The sequence below is a fragment of the Xylocopa sonorina genome, chromosome 9, assembly GCF_050948175.1.
Source record: "Xylocopa sonorina isolate GNS202 chromosome 9, iyXylSono1_principal, whole genome shotgun sequence".
Lineage (NCBI taxonomy): Eukaryota > Metazoa > Arthropoda > Insecta > Hymenoptera > Apidae > Xylocopa > Xylocopa sonorina.
The window spans coordinates 8980424-8996499 of NC_135201.1; the positions used below are offsets into that span (position 1 = coordinate 8980424).

General features: G+C 45.5%; 1 protein-coding gene across 2 annotated transcripts in view; it reads left to right on the plus strand.

Annotated features, from left to right (window-relative positions):
• Positions 1-16076, plus strand: part of LOC143427015 (uncharacterized) — a 57751-nt gene that overhangs the window by 36505 nt on the left and 5170 nt on the right. The window contains exon 1 of one of the 2 annotated variants that reach the window (XM_076900805.1): positions 2471-2857. The exons of the other annotated variant lie outside the window; for it this stretch is intronic. The gene's annotated coding sequence lies outside the window, so the exon portion shown is untranslated. Of the gene's footprint in view, positions 1-2470; positions 2858-16076 lie in introns of those variants that run through there. 2 annotated transcript variants of the gene reach the window in all.

Here is a 16076-nt window from a genome sequence, read left to right on the forward strand (position 1 = left end):
CGCGCGGGCAGAACCAGAAAACCGTAACCATGAACCGATAATTCACCGGGCTCCTCTATTCAACGTCTTTTCTTTCCCCGGTTCGTTATGTAATTAACGATCGATAAATTGCCCGTTTCGGCTCGTAATCCGCGATTTCAAATTTCCAGACGAAAGTTTTACGGAAGATTAGCTCGAGTGGGTGGAGGCGAATGGACGACCGAAAGGAGAATGGGAGACGATGAATTTTTCAGAAGATGTAAGAAGCGACTTATTTTTTCGAGAAAATGCAACACACAGGTGGGAGAAAGGAACGATCGTACGGGAGCCACTTTTTCCTCGATGCTTTCATGCAAGGGTCTCTTTAAGACCTGGCAAAATAACACACAAGGGACATCTCCGACTCGCCGCAAAAGCGCTCTTAACCCCCTTCGTTCCGTACCCCTCCTCCACCTTCTCCTCGCCTGTCCTTTACTGTTCTCCAGGCAGTGCCAGTCGGTGGCGGTCGCCAAGTTGCGATTGGATATTCTCATTAGATTACATCGAGGCGGAGAAATGCGGATGGATCCCAGGTCCATTATATTCGAATCCCGTGGACTCGCGCAGGCACGCGCGTAACTAAACAGCAGAACGAAGATCTCTGTCCGGTTGAAATTGTTTGCTTTTGCTCGGTGAAAGGAAACAACTCGCGTGGCTGTTACCCGGAGACGGACGGGAAGCGGGGAGACACGAGAAACGTATTTAATACTTTTTTACCTCGATCATCGATGAGTTAAAAGTACTTCGGATCACTTTTATTCTCGTTCGATCGGTTCGCGTAAACGGCGCCGGCGATTTTCCAGGACTAGAAATCTATCGGAATTTTCTCCAGCTTTAAATTCCATCGATTCCATCCGCTACTTTTATCTCCTTCTTTCTTTCGTTTTAGACGAGGCGAGAGCCAATGATACGGATAATGTAGCGTCGAAGATAACGACAGAGACACGTGAAAAATATAGGGACCGTCGAGCGGAGTGAAAACAGGCGACCCGATTAGGCTGGCTCCGTGTAAAGAATGAATATGCATAGGTCGTATTATCAGCGTAATCGTAGAAACGGCGTAAAGAAACACGGGGCAAGCTTTCCAAGAGTTACCAACGTTACCGCATGAAAGGTTAAGGGACAGGTTTAACGTCTCGACGCGCGAGTGGAGCTCATTTTTTTTTTCCTCGTATTTACCGGCGACCATAGCATAGTAGATGGCCGTGCGCGGGTGCGCGGGTGCGCGCGTTCGCCACGATATTTCACGTGGACGTTCGCACAAAGCGCAGAGCGCATTATCATATCGCATTACGGTACTTACACGCGCGTACATTTACTAAATTCCGCGTATGCCATCGGGTATAATGTACCCTTCCTATCTACCATTAAATCAAACGCAAACCACCTAGCCAACCGGACAGTTCATTTGGCTCGTCGGTTATGCCCCCGTGTACGGATCGTACGTGTACTTATGTAGACATCGAGATTCGAGCCGTTCCCGGCGATTTTCCGCGGATATACCCAAAGAATCCCCCCGCTGTAAACCTCGTAAGAATCGCACGCCTCTTAAAGCTCATTGACTCGAGCGATATGCACGTAGACCCGTAAAATCAAGCGCGAGGGAATTTAACATTCTCCTATGCGTTCGATTCTATCCCCACCCGGGCCCAACGACCCCACACCTGTTCCGCGGCGATCAAAAGCATAGGGGGACAGAGTATTCGATCTCGTGAGAAAAAAGGTGGCGATTATTCGGGTGCGTGGATAGGTTTTCGGTATTGGCGGTGGTGGTGTCGATCGCGAGGGAAAAATCGCGGTACGCGCATACATTTGACGTGTACGGGTTTAAGGAGGAGATAGAGAAGGAAGGTAGGGACCGAGAGGGGAAACGGGGAATCGGTGGAGGCCTACGGTTTAGAGACGGAGTGGTTGACGCGACGGCGGAGGAGAGAGGATGAGAAAAAGGGAGAGAGTGAGCGAGGCGAAGTGCGTTGTCGAGGGTGGGGGGGGAGACTCGGAACTCGTAGCGTGTCGTAGCGATACCGAGGTTCGGTCGGGTATCTCCGCATCGTGGGCCACACGCTCGGCCGGTGTCGGCTCGCATACGCGCTCAGTCTCGCTCTGGCCTCGCTTGCGTACGTACGTAGTACAGGGAGCTCTCCTCGATAGGACAACAGAATACGAACATAGTGTTTTCTTCTTTTATGGTAGATAAGTGCGCGCGCGAGAGTGAGTGTGTACACGATACAGGCCGACGGCAAATATACACACACACGTACGTCTGTATACGCGTGCACGTAACACAAGCATCTCGCTTTCCCATTCTGTCCTTCGATCCTCTCTCTACCGTGTATTCACGTATAAGAACCGCAACGTAAATTCAGGGACTACGGTGTTCGCGTACGTGTTCCGTAAAAAGTGACAATACGATACAGTTGTGGAACGTTATCTTGTGACTAATATCGATAGATATATATGTCTATATATTACATACATATATATATATACATGTACGAAGAGTGCACGACGATAATAGTGACGAAGGGACGCCCGAGTCTAATGTGCTCCGATTAACTTCGTTCCGTTAGTCAGCGGAGTGTGTGGTAAAGCTGCGAAGTGCCTGCGAGAGCAGGAAGGAAAAACAAAGAAACAACATCCTCTGCCAGTCGGTGGAAGCGGAACGGAGCTTGCGAAGACTCTGTCCCCTTTTGAAGCCTCTCTCCTGTTACTTCACCCCTTTTCACTGTGGATTTTCTCATCCCGGCGTTCTCCACCTAATTCACTTGTCTCGCTCTCTTCATCTCTGGCATCGACATCGCGCGGACAGCGACGAGGAGTAGTTTGAGTTCGTCTCGAGGTAAAGTGATTTTATATGACGTCAGTAAAGCGATGTCAAGTTGAGCAACTTCCATCCATGCCCGTCACCTATTTATTCTCGTACGCTCGTGACTCTCTTTTCTATCGCGCGCACCGCCACCCCCTACCCCTCCCTCCTCCACCGCATGCCTCCTTCTTCGCCCATCCGTGGCTGTTGATTTCTTTTTGCCTCCGCGTAACATTAAATACCGCGCGTGACGATCTTGCGACAGCCCAGGTAACGATATGCCGTATATGACACAACCTCTATCGTCGCTGGATAACGTAATCCGGGGGAAAAACGTCGTCGCGGATGATTTTTTGCGTGGGCGTTACTTCCGAGGATTGATGAAGCGTAAGGCTCCCTAGTACTACTCTCCTTCGAGTGAGTTGACCGAATCGCTCGAAAACAAGGCGGTATGTTTCGCTGGGACGAAACGTCGGGAACAATGCGGGCTTTAGGGTCACGATTACACAACACCGTTTTTCTCTCTCTCATTAATGCGCATCGGCATTTTCAATTCGTTCGAATTTCTTTTACTTTCTCTATTTATCAGTTCATATTTTATTTACAGCATTCCTCTCGCGTGAATCGTTGTACCGCGTCGGTTTTTTTTTTTTTTTTTTGTTTAGCACTTCGTCGTTTAATGAGTAGCACTCGATTTCGTGCTACGAGCATAACAATATCTAAATAGTCCACAGGTGTCGATTTATCACGTTCAGCGGCTGCTTAGGGAATGCCATTAAAGTGGATTGTTTAGCCGCTATCGATTTAGTATACTTTGGAGTCGTAACGTGTGATCTTGGCCAGCCCGTACATCTCGGTTCCTCTTTTTAACGCGTATCGATTTTCGACCGTATCCCTCGAAACACTTAGCATATCAATTCTAATTAAACATCGTGAAAAAGATGAAACCTTAGCCAACATCTGCGCTGATGTTGAGATCTAGAAAAAAAGATACATTTAAATGGTCAGAGAATATACAAATTTATTCGATAGAACTCGACTCAGCGAACGGATGAATAGCTACGTGATATTTCCTTAAATATTTTTAGAGCCGCGTGAGTCAGAACGATTTCGTATGTAGATGTCTCATCGAAATCTTGATTGTATATCGGCATTGGAAATAGTTAATAGGAGTGCACAGAGGAAAGTCGTTTCGATATGATCCATATCGTGTCTATATAGTGCGGTTTTCTATGATCGCCCGTTTGGCTCCACCCTAGAGGACGACGTAACATATGCGCACAGATTTGCAAACACATAGAGCAGGTATCGAGTTATTATCATGAGAACTTCATTACCCTTGACCACTCGACCGGTAAGAAGGACCGCCGATATCACCATCGGCCATCGGAATCTATTTCGCCTATGGTAAATCAGGCATACGTGCGTTAATCAAAAGTGCGCCTCGCCATTGCCAAGACAATAAAACACCACGTCCATTGTCGTCCGTATTGTCAACGGATAACGTCATAAAACATTTATATAAACCCACAAGGTTTATTTTTAGTACACTTTATTGGGAGAAAAGTTTTCGAACGATTATTCACGATCTTTATACGTTATCAGATTTTCATTTTTTCCGTAAACGATATCAAAGGCGATAACTGTTAATTTTAGTAACGATTTCATTTAATCCTGGCAAACAGTGGAACGTACATGCCTGAATTACCGTTCTATTGATAATTCTCTAAATTTATTAATAACTTTGTCAATGAATATCTTTAAATAGCATTGGGCTATGTTAAATACTGTAATTCGATAGGAGAGTATATCACTCGCTACAGTGTTTTGCTAATATCGAATTTTACGTTTTTAGCGGAACAAGAGTGTAAAATGTCATTGGCCGATAATTGTTGCGCTCGCCGCTCGCTAGGGAGCGACTGTTCGCGTATCGAAACCTTTAAGGTCCCTTTATGCCGCGTGCCCCGCATTCTTCTCGCTAGTTCGCGCCTTGTCTCCGCTTACAGTCAAGGACGATTCGGAAGTGTAACTGCTCTCGTCTGCGTACGATGTATTCTTCGCTCGGTTTCAGCTTTGAAAAAACGACAAGGAAAAGTCTGCGAACAAAGGGATACAAAGTATAAAACCCGTTTACGATGAAAGGTTTCCTTGTTAACTAAGGTTGACCATTTCGACGGTAATTCTTTTTGCTCTTATTACGTTCGAACGCAGGTGGGGATATTCGAATAGCTGAAGTTTGTATGGAAACAAATTTCGCGTAAAGACTGGACAATCATTCCAGACCGTGCATCCGGCAGATTAAAGTTACATTAGCGGCCTCCTTCTGGCGTAGCTGCAGCCTACGTTATTCTACGTGTTATGTATCATCCAGTCGAACGTGCGGATTCTTCTGGACTTAGAATGCAACTACGACACGGGTGTAACTGTTTACGATTCTGTCGAGACGACCCCTCGCGACATATCCCATTCGGTCAGCAGTGGATAAAGAGCCTCGACGCATATAATCTATCGTTTAGATAATGCATCGGTCATCGGGCGTTTTCTATGCAGTTGAAGCATCTTAATCACGTTACTGCTAATTGTGAAATGCAATATCGCACGTTATACTGTCTGCGTCTACTACGCGTTCGCAATATCATCGGAATATTTAACCGTACGCGATGAATTTCGAAAAATCGTTCGTCCATTCGAATCCCTTCGCAGAGGGCGCGCGACTCGTGGCGCTCGTCATCAATCAAAAGAATCAACGATACTTAACGATGATTTGTACGATTATTTATAGCGATCTAAGCGTAGATCGTAAACGATAAGGAGAGTCGAGATATTGAAAAAAGATACGTGTAAGCTCGGTGCGCGCATCGAGTATCGGGTAAAATGTATCACGAAAGAACGCAGACGTTAACTTGGCTTTAAAATTCTGCTGCTAGAGGCTCGTAACTATTTACGTCCCGGTCGAGAGCGTACAGCTACTTTCATAGGACTATGCGACGCATCTGTTTGACTAGCAAACACATGCAAGCACCGTTTCTCTTTCTCCGCGCGCATCGAGACTACGATCTACAATCTAGACTCTATAGAAACGTGGTATCGCGCATAGTAGATCTGCGTCGAATTACAAAGTGACTTAGGAAGGTGCATCCACTTGATATCTCTCGTAAGCGCTTGAAAAGGAAGCCGGAGAACAATGCCCAGCTTGCCTAATTAACGAGTCGAAAATCTGATCGATGTATCTATCGTTGATAATTTATTCCTGACCCAACTTAGAACCGTATTTTCCTTCGATTTTTTCGAACGATACCTTTACCCCGTCTAAAGTCGAGATCATCTTCCATTCGATAAGGACGTTCGATAATAATCGTCGATGCTTCGCATTTATTTCGCATACGATTTAACGAGTGGCGGCGCGTCGCGATTATTTTTTCAACCAAGTCTCGCCACAACTCGTTCTATTTGCATCGCACCGATACTCTCTTCCCGCGTCGAATAGTTATCGATTCTCCCAGCGCTCGAAACTTGTGTACTTGCTCGCTAACGTACAATCCGCAGACGGTGGCATAATTATATCCGAAGATGGTTGTTCTTGCTACGAACATTTTTTTTACAGCTCGCACCAGTGCCACTTCAGCCTTATTCAGACACGAAATATCTTTTATACGGAAGAGTCGCATTGTAAAATCTCTGTCCTATGTGTAGTTGTACGAATCTTTGAAAGTATCCGAGAACGAAGCCAGAGACGCAGAAATTGAAACGGCAGCACCGTTGCCTCGAATCTCCGCCGCGAACGAACGAAAACCCGTTAGAAATTGTTCGATGCTACTCTTGCATGTCGCAAACGAGTGTACTTATATGTATTATACATGCTCACCACGGTGGGCATCCGTACCAGGTGGTGGTGTATTGGTCGGGTGTATGCATACGAGTTACGCGTGCGTGTGCACCAGCGGCAAGTATTCACGTCCGCCATAGGTCCTTTCGCATCGCTCAGTTACGAAGACCGAGTAGCGAACGTGTCGAAAGAAGAACGACGACTGCGTGAAAGTAAAGAAAGTGGGCCGCTCGAAGTAGCGTGTTCAGCCTAGTACGTACATTCTTACCACATTCGCGCGCTACGTGCACACGCAAACGGATCTCGCTGCTTTGATTCCGTTTCTCGTTCTCAACGATCGACCAATCACGGCGAACGAAATTTCTTTATTTCCTTTCTCGCCATAATCGATTCGCAGCGACTAGGTTCGAATGTTTTTCGGGGTATTCTCGCGATTTACTTCGATCGTTGCACCGAGGTTGGAAGAGCGATTCTCGTCTGAAATCGTATCCCAACGAGTCGGTCGATAAAGAAAACAGGTGGCTCTGGTTAGGCAGCGTTTCTTTGCATTTTTTTCGCCGACTTGCGTTCAATCTCCGGCTCGCAGCGCAACACGAACAAAACAAACCTGTGCTAATATCTTAAGAGAGTATCGATTACCGATCGGGGCTCGGCTCGGCTCTCGCGAGGTCGCGGAGTCCGCGCACGATTCCGGCTGACGTTCGGTCGCGCTTGTACCAACCAGCCAACTCGGTATTCGTAACACTTGTGAATTGTAAATTAATCGTGCCCTCCCCCCTGTCACAGATTCTAGAAAGTTGTCGTCAAGGTGATTGTTATGAAGCTGGACCGGAGCCAATATCGGTCTGGCTAAACTATCATCACGCTACGGTCACACGCTCGAAGATTATCGCGCGCGCCTTGTTTTATCGATTCGACGTAATAATAGGATTGCTTTGGGGAGTAATTGCGCGTCGCCGATAGGGTGACATCTGTCAACATCGGCGGGCATTCGCGCGTACGATCCAACGTCTCGAAACTTTCATCCGCTCGGCCTTATTCGTACATCGATTTTCTACGTTTATGCGAACTTGCTCGATAGCAGGAGAGCGTAAACAAGTTACGACTCGAAGGTTTCGCGGTATCGAAAGTTCAGCCGAGATTACGATAATTTTTTTTTTTTGTATCAAGGCTCGCATGAAATCGTGAATTACTCTTCTCTTCCTCCCTGCCACCACTTTTTGTCCGAGCTTTCCCGTTTCCGTAACTCCTCGAGCGGTAAACCGCGTCGAACGCAACGGGTAAAGCTTCCCAGGATCGCGCGAAAAATAATCCAATTAACCATAATTGTCGTCAACGCGCGCGCTTCCGCGACTCTCGCGAAAGATAACGACACGCGAGCGTTCTCATTCTCTTGGCGTATCCTTGTCGTCAGCGGGGATTCCTCCATTTTCTTCTTGAAAAATAACAATTGCGGCGAATTATTTAAACGGAAACGACATGATTATTACGCAAGTTCGAGCTCGCGTTGTTTTCATTTTTTTTTTTCTACTCGCAATTGCGGATAAACGGGGAAACAATGAAGCCTGAATACATTTTATCGTTGCTCTTGATTCCCTTTTGAATAAAATCGTCAAGGAATGGATTCGTTGGCACGGTTCCATCATTTGATGGCTCCTTGCAGCTCTGCGCGATTGTTGCGAAGTACAATTTGTTGCCCGAAACTAACCTCCACGTAAGAGAAGTAATGCGCCATCTTAAGTCGTCTTAATAGTCCTCTTATTTTACTGGCAATTGAACCGATAAGCTTCTACTTGATTACGTAATAGTTTTTAGCACCGTAACATATCGATGCTGTTAGTAATTTTTTGCTTATTAAATCTTTTATTCGCGGCCCTTTCTTTCTTCGTTTTTGTTCGTGTTTTTTAGTTGGAATTAAAAAGGCGAGTACAATTTTAATGCCTAGAATTTTCACCTTACGCCACGATCGGTTAGCTCGCAATCGAATTCATAGGAAATTGGATTCGCTGTATTCACGAGGGAGCCTCAGCGTACAACGGATCAACCGAAAGAACCATTTTGTACATAGCCAAACAATTTTTGTGAAACATTAGTTGTAACCTGTTTTTCGACGGAGTAATTTGCACATGATTTCCCGATTCATCGAGTTCCCATCGAGAAACTGTTCCCAACAAAAACACGGAGTGGCAATTGAACGGTTTTACACTTTGTTGATTATTTTACGCGGTGCGTAAAAAAAGGTGCGCACTCCTCGACGCGTTTCTTCCTTTGTTATTGGAACACGACGCGGTTGCAATCTGTCGTGTTACTTGGAACTCACGTCGACCAAACGGACAATAGAGCGACGCGCGCGTATTTGCACAGGCTACAAATGCGACGTGCACGGGGGAAAAAAAAAAAGAAAGTATTATTCCTTCTTACCGAGCAATTCAATCACCGGTTCTCGCGTGATGCGCGCGCGCAAAAAAAATGCTTCTTTCTATACTTCGCCACTATTTCCATATAAATGGTGTCCATCGCGTTCTGGCGAACGCGAAATTTGCTTCTTGAAAAATAATCAACGGCTCTCACGAGATTGTTCCTCGCGCTTCGAGTTCTTCCTGTTCTTCCTCGAGTATAATCGAGATAAAAATAACTCCACGTATATATGTAGCTCCCTTTTTGGTTTCATGCCTTGAATTCTGCGCGCGCGTGCAACAGCCTCCACTTTGTTTGCGTTTATTACCAAGTCTCTCGTACGCGATGTCCATATATATATATATTTCTTTTTTTTTCGTTTAACGCTCAAATAATTGCGTACGAATATTCGAAATTTGATACACCTCGAGTTAGGTGGGAATACGTAACGGTCCATATCTTGGCGAACAAAGGTTACGTGGATCGTGATATCAGCGAATAAATACGTTGTTGGCAACGGAGTGTGTTTTCCTGTAATTCGTAGCACGCGATATGATACGTGACGCACCAGTTATTTCCCATGTGCGCGCGCGTACACTAACGAGTCGCAATTGTAATTATCTCGAGGCGTGTCGAAAAATTGTTGTCGTCGAGTTTCTTTTAGGAAGTAAAAGGAGAGTCGAGGTATAAATACAGAGGCTCTGACGGGTCGACAGCACGGTTACGGCGATTTAAAATGAGTCTATTTAACGATGAAAGTCCTGCAAGAGAGAAAGAGAGAGAGAGAGAGGGGGGGAGGGGGGCAAATTCCAGCACGTAAAGAGAGGAGGGATCCGTTGTAAATTTAGTGCGCTGATCTCATTCTATGGTGAATTCGTGGACGAAAATAGCGGAGCCGTGAATATGTTATTAAACTGCGTTTAGACCGACATGCGCGCGTAATCAGTGACTAACAGTCGCGCACCGCGCAGCTTGAATTCGATTCAATAAGACGTTGGACACGTGCCGTCGTCGCTTATCGGCGTCGCGTATAAATCGATTCTTTTTTACGCGGCGACGATACGCGCGCGATATTCAACGCGGGTAATCGAAAACGAACAAAAGATATTAGCGACGAAGGTACAAAAATTTCTGTATTGAATAGTTGTGAAAGTGTAGAGCGCGGTGAGAATGCAAACGTTCTCATTAAGCGCGCACCGGCCAGGTAATGTTGCAAGTAGTGGTGCTTTTCATCGTGTACGTAGTCTGGTGCGTGACAAAGTTTCTTAAAGGCCGCCGTGGTGACTTAATCTTTCCGTGTACCTCAGCTGTAACGGACATTTACTTCTCGATTTCTCTCCGCCTGTAACATGGAGTTTTATGTACTCGAGGGCAATTATCGGCTCCTTTACCCTATATCACGCGACTCCGAATAAAACAACTATATATTCGTATCGCGTCGAAAAGAATTTTATTGGTAAAAAAAGAAAAAAAAATTACGTTAGATTTCGCGCTGTTCGCGTTTCGTTCGTTGAAAGGTATTTAATAGACGGCAACTATGATGCATTTTGACGCGGTGGAAACGTTTAACGGAAGAATCGCACGTAACGCGCTCATTCGTTCGCTGGTCGGTTCTGAAACTCGTTTCGAGCTGAGGCTAGTACCGGATTAAGTGCGCAGGTGGCGCTGCCACCAGCGACGCCAATCGAAATTTCGGGAGGACGATGACTTGACTGGGCTTTGCTCCCAGAAACTCTGATCTCGTTTCTCTGTCACTGACCTTCCGCCAGCCGTCCGTGGATGCGCAATGATCGTTGCACGCAATCTCTATGCTAATTAACGTGATAATAAAGGAGCTTAACCATTAAACGCATAGCTCGCGTTAAGATCTTCGACGTTTAATGCGATGCCGCTCGTTAAACTGGTTTACAGTTATTTCGTTTCCTTTCGCATTACTTTCCTCTCGCATTGTACCGGCGATTACACGCGTACGTATACTCGGCTGAAAGCCACGGATTACACAGAACGGTGAAACAAGTAACACGCTCGAGATATTGACGATCCCCGTGTCTCCCGGAGATCACCGAACCATATGACATCCTTAGAATGCAAAGCATCGTTCGCAATGGCAGAAATCCAAAGGAAGTCCAAAGTGTAAGCATTCGCATACCGGCTGGCTCTCTCTGCCGCTCTGTAGCTTTGCTCGATTTTATGAATTCCCTTAGGCACGCGCCTCCTACCATCGGCGGCGGTGTAAATGCTGCAGCCGTTGATGCCGCTCGTGCGCGTCACAGCCATTATGCCACAATAATTACTAATGCCTGCATTACGTCACGCTTGCATACGCGATACGTACGCACTCAGGGAAATCCTGCGAACACGTTTGCGCGTCCGTTAATGTCGTGAGAGTTTTCCAAACTATTGACGACATCGAGACAGGCCATTATTTTTATAGCCAATTTTAGAACCTGTAATGTCACTTTTTACAATCCCGTAATAGTATTTCCTTTTTTACTTACCTCGCATTCTTAATTAAACGACGCTTTTTAAGAGATATAATCGAATGACTGTATGAATGAAACGACGTTTGAAATATTTGCTTCTCCGTACTTCCGCTCGATACATTCGCCGTTAAATTGATTTACGTTAATCAGAAATGGCGCTCGATTCGCTGGGTGAAGACTTTCGCAGGATATTTGTTAGGTTCAATCTCAGCTGTGTAGCCTTTCAATAGTAATTTCGTGGAATGAATCTATGAGTAACTCTTGTGTCGTCATAGAGTGTAGTGACGGCAGGAAAATTGCCAAGGGCGGTGAATAACGCTGGAAAAGCGCTGCTCTCGAGATTAGAATAATTGCGATCGAGAATAAGAGAACCAGATGAGCTTCTATGACGCATCCACGAGGACGCATGACTCAAAATAGATAATGATCGCGTCGGGAGGAATCCCGATAGAGACATTTTCTCTGTTTACGGTCCTGATATAAAATCGAGAGATACGATACAGAATTAACAACCAGTCATACGTCTATAATTAAATACGTAAATAAATTAGGCAACGTTACGATTCTTCTCACGATCGTACACATCGACTGGTCGAACCCACGAGGCTTCCTCTCCCTCTCTCTCTCTCTCTTGGGAATTCGAATACAAACCGGTGGAATAATGCACCGTTCCGTATGCACTTGCACCTTCTAGCCGCAACGATTCAGGTCCCGAAAGTTCATAGGTCCGGCAAGTGCACGCCGATCTCTTTCCCTCCGCCGGTGTTATCACGGCTAAAGCACGGGCATGGCAACAGGGAGAGTGGCGCGTCTCCCAACCAGCTGGTGGAACGTGTGACGTCACGGTACTACCTATACCGACACCACGGTTGTCCCTACCTTCCATCGATATACACTCGACTCTATCCCCACCGTTACCACCACGGCTTCCCCCTCTTCCCGTTGGCTGCTGCCGCCGCTGAAATACCCACACACATCAACGATCACTGGGCACGTATGCATATGTATGCGCATAACTATTGTGTGTGCAGCACGAGACACGTGTGTCAGGATCGTAACTCCCGTTGGGCGCATTTCCCATGAGAGGCTCATTGAATCTTCCTGTTATATTTATTGATAATCGTGCCACGCGAGAAGGGTAGTTAAGCCTCCTGTTAATATTCGCGCTAATATCTGTGCTAATAAGGATCGATCGATTCTGTTACGTTTGGATCTTCGCGATCGCTGGTTTTTGCCCAGCTTCGATCGAAATGGCATGGAAAGGGAACGGTTAAAGTGTCGAGCAGAGGGGTGCGCAAGCTTTGACGTTTAAAGTAGACACGGGAATAACTTGATAGGTATCGAAACAAGAATATCGGAGACCTTGTTGATTGTGTTACATGTTCGGATGTCTTACTTCCGGTGTGCCCGTTGACATCATCGATAATATCGATTGGCATCGATGAAGAAGCGTAAACAAGAAATGTGTACGAGCGCAATGTGCATTTGCGACACGACCCTGATTCGTAGTAGGCGTGCAGAAGGGATACTGGTGGGAGTAGCCGAGTATCGGCGACACGAGCCGTTTCGTCCCTACCCGCTTCGCCCACACCGAGATCCTCTGCTACACGAGTCCAGAAAAGTGGTAGGGCGACGGGACACGGTGGGGATAACATCTGCTCTTAGCGTGATTGCCGTGTATTGATGTGGCTTTATGGCGCGCGGCAGGCTGCAGGCAACAAAGTAACCTTACAGTCGTTAATGTTCCCGACTACGTGCAATTCGAGGCCACCGGAATATGTGTATTGCGCCGCGTACAACTCGACATGCTTCACCGCGTTCCAAGCGAGATTCACGAAATTACGATGGAGATTCGGCCGGCGAGCAGGAAATCCGCGAGGAAGGACCGTTCGAGGAATCAGGCTGGGTAGTTAGTTCGAGGCCAAAAGTCCGACAACCGTAGGGATATCGCGAGATACCCAATTTTCCTAGCCCAGAAACGCGTTCGTAGATACGGCTAAGATTCCCGTAAGAATTCCGCACGTAGACGAGGCGTTTCCGTGTGCGATGTCGCAATAGTCGTGCGTAATTGCCATCGTAATACCTTTTTATGCGTTACATAATAGTTCCAGAAAATCTGCGGTTATACAAATAACGCTCCATACGATATCGAACGTTGTGCAACCGATCGACGTTAATAGAAAAGCTATTGTCTGATTATTTTTCACCATCGGTAGAATACGATTACGTTTCCTTTCATTTAGCATAACGTGCGAACGTCGTCAATGACACGGATGAAATTTTTTTCCTTTCTCCAAGTGTTAAATCTAAAAACGGACAAATTACGTAAATTAATATATTTATCCTGTCTGTCAATGAATACGCGATATCTATAGGTGTATGTACAACCTTGTAGGCGTAGTGTAGCGTAAGAGAAGTTGATCGATTAAAGGGAACTCCAGATATAATAACTTTGCTTTCACAGTCGTCAACTTCAGTTAAATACGTGGCGCAAAATCGGAGATTCGGAGGAAAGTGAAGGGTGACGATTCTTTTCACCTGTTCCTGGCTTCCGTGTTACCAAAATGCTCGCAGACATTTCCGCGTGATCGTACACGCGTACGCACATCGAACAGGAAATTCGGCGAAATGTACCGTCCGATTTTTTTATCCGTTAAATTTTTCAACCTGTTGCATCGTACTCAGTGTCTCCCCCCTCTCTGGTTTATATATACCTCTGGGATAATACGGCGCAACGTGTTCTTGCAATATTGAAAGTGAACGCGGTTTTTGTTGCGGTTGTGTTGAGGCTGTTCGAAAAAAAAAAAAAAAATACGAGCGGAAATACAAACTCTATCTAAAAATGGGAACAATTTAGTTCCTGGTGCATCGTCGAGGTCTTCTATTTTTTTTTTCCTTTCATATCTGATCGATATGGAAAAAGAGGGGAAAGATATTTGCTTAAAGTGGATTTCGTATAGCGCAATAAAGATAGAGGAAACCAAGGTGCTTTAATTGCTAATGAAACTTACGATTCATAAATTTAACAAACGCATCACTGGGTCGATTTCAATTTACGTAAGAGTCGGCGTACTCCGTGTCGCACGTTATAGCACGTAGTATACGCGATGATCTGCCCCTCGCACTTTAGTTTCTATGTCTGTTAGCTGGAGTTAATTTTGCAATCATCGAAAGTATCGATATGCTTACTTTTCGAGTTCGTGTCGTCAGCGATTCTCTGATGTAGCTGGCGAGAAAGTGGGTCTTGTAGCAACAGTCTAATTGGCCGTTGTTTAAGAGACATACTTTCACGATGAATTATATGAATTCAAGGCATTCCATTCTGGTGATCCAGGGAAGATAATGAACTTATCGAGGGGAATGTTTAAACATAGGAAAAATATAAATGGTGAATAGTTTGGGACTCTATCGGTAAATGTGAGAATTACTTACAAAGTAAAATGTTCCTTATTTTCTGGCAAATAAATCTTAGGCGTGTTACGTGTCCGGAAATTCCCCGTGATTTTGCATTACGTTTCTCGATACCAAGACGTTACGCGGAATCGTTACGATGAGTCTCTCGATATTCTTATTAACGGCGGTCAATCCAAGAGACAAAGCTGTTCTACTATAATAAATGCCAACGATCTTTTTCTTGCGATGTGTTCGCTCATTGCGGCTGAGGGAGAAAGTCGTTCGAATGGTCACGGCCTATTTAACGATCGCCTCCTGCAATTTCAACGATGCTTTGTACAGTTTCAAACAGATGAACGTTCCTAACAATCCTCTTTTTCTTTTTTAATAAATACTTGAATAATATTTCTATGCAAGTAATGCACAGTCTTAATGAGATAATCATTTTTAACGAGATAAGGATACATTCACGGTGAAGAACGAGTAGGAAAGTAACCGGGAAAAACAGAAAAGTTTTAACGGGTTCGAAGAAACAGTACCCCGCGTCCTTCAAGGAAACTAGCCGTAGAACTATCGTCATAGATCCTGAAAAAATCTTTGTCTTCCATGCGTGTTATCTTGAGAATCCATCTTCGCTCGCAAACAACATCGCAGCTACTAAGTACACACTGTTCAACTCGCAACTGCTACCAGAATCGCCAGCAAACTGTTCTCTCAGTTCCTAAAAAATTCAAACTGTTCTTCGTACGTTATTCCAATCGAATCCTAGCGTCGAAATTTCATTAAGCGTACGCTCAATTAGTGTATCTTACTTCCAGTGATTATACAATTAGACGACAAGTCGAAACCTTATCATTTTCTGTCGCGTTATCAATTAAATGTGGGCTGATGCGCACGCGTTGAGATAAAGCGGAACAAGGTCCGATCAAAAGGACAACATCAATTGGAATGAATTTTCAAGCAAAGCCGCAAGGTGGCGCGGCTGCAACGGCGGCTGGCGCTTCGAAAAAGGAAACTCGACCATTTTATTATTCCAACCGTTTAAAGGCATTTGCGTTCGCGCGATTAATTCTTACCAAAGTTTTCTTGCGCGTATACGCGTACGCGTGTGTCCCACGCGCGTCCATTCGTTCATTCTCACGCAGAGCATCGG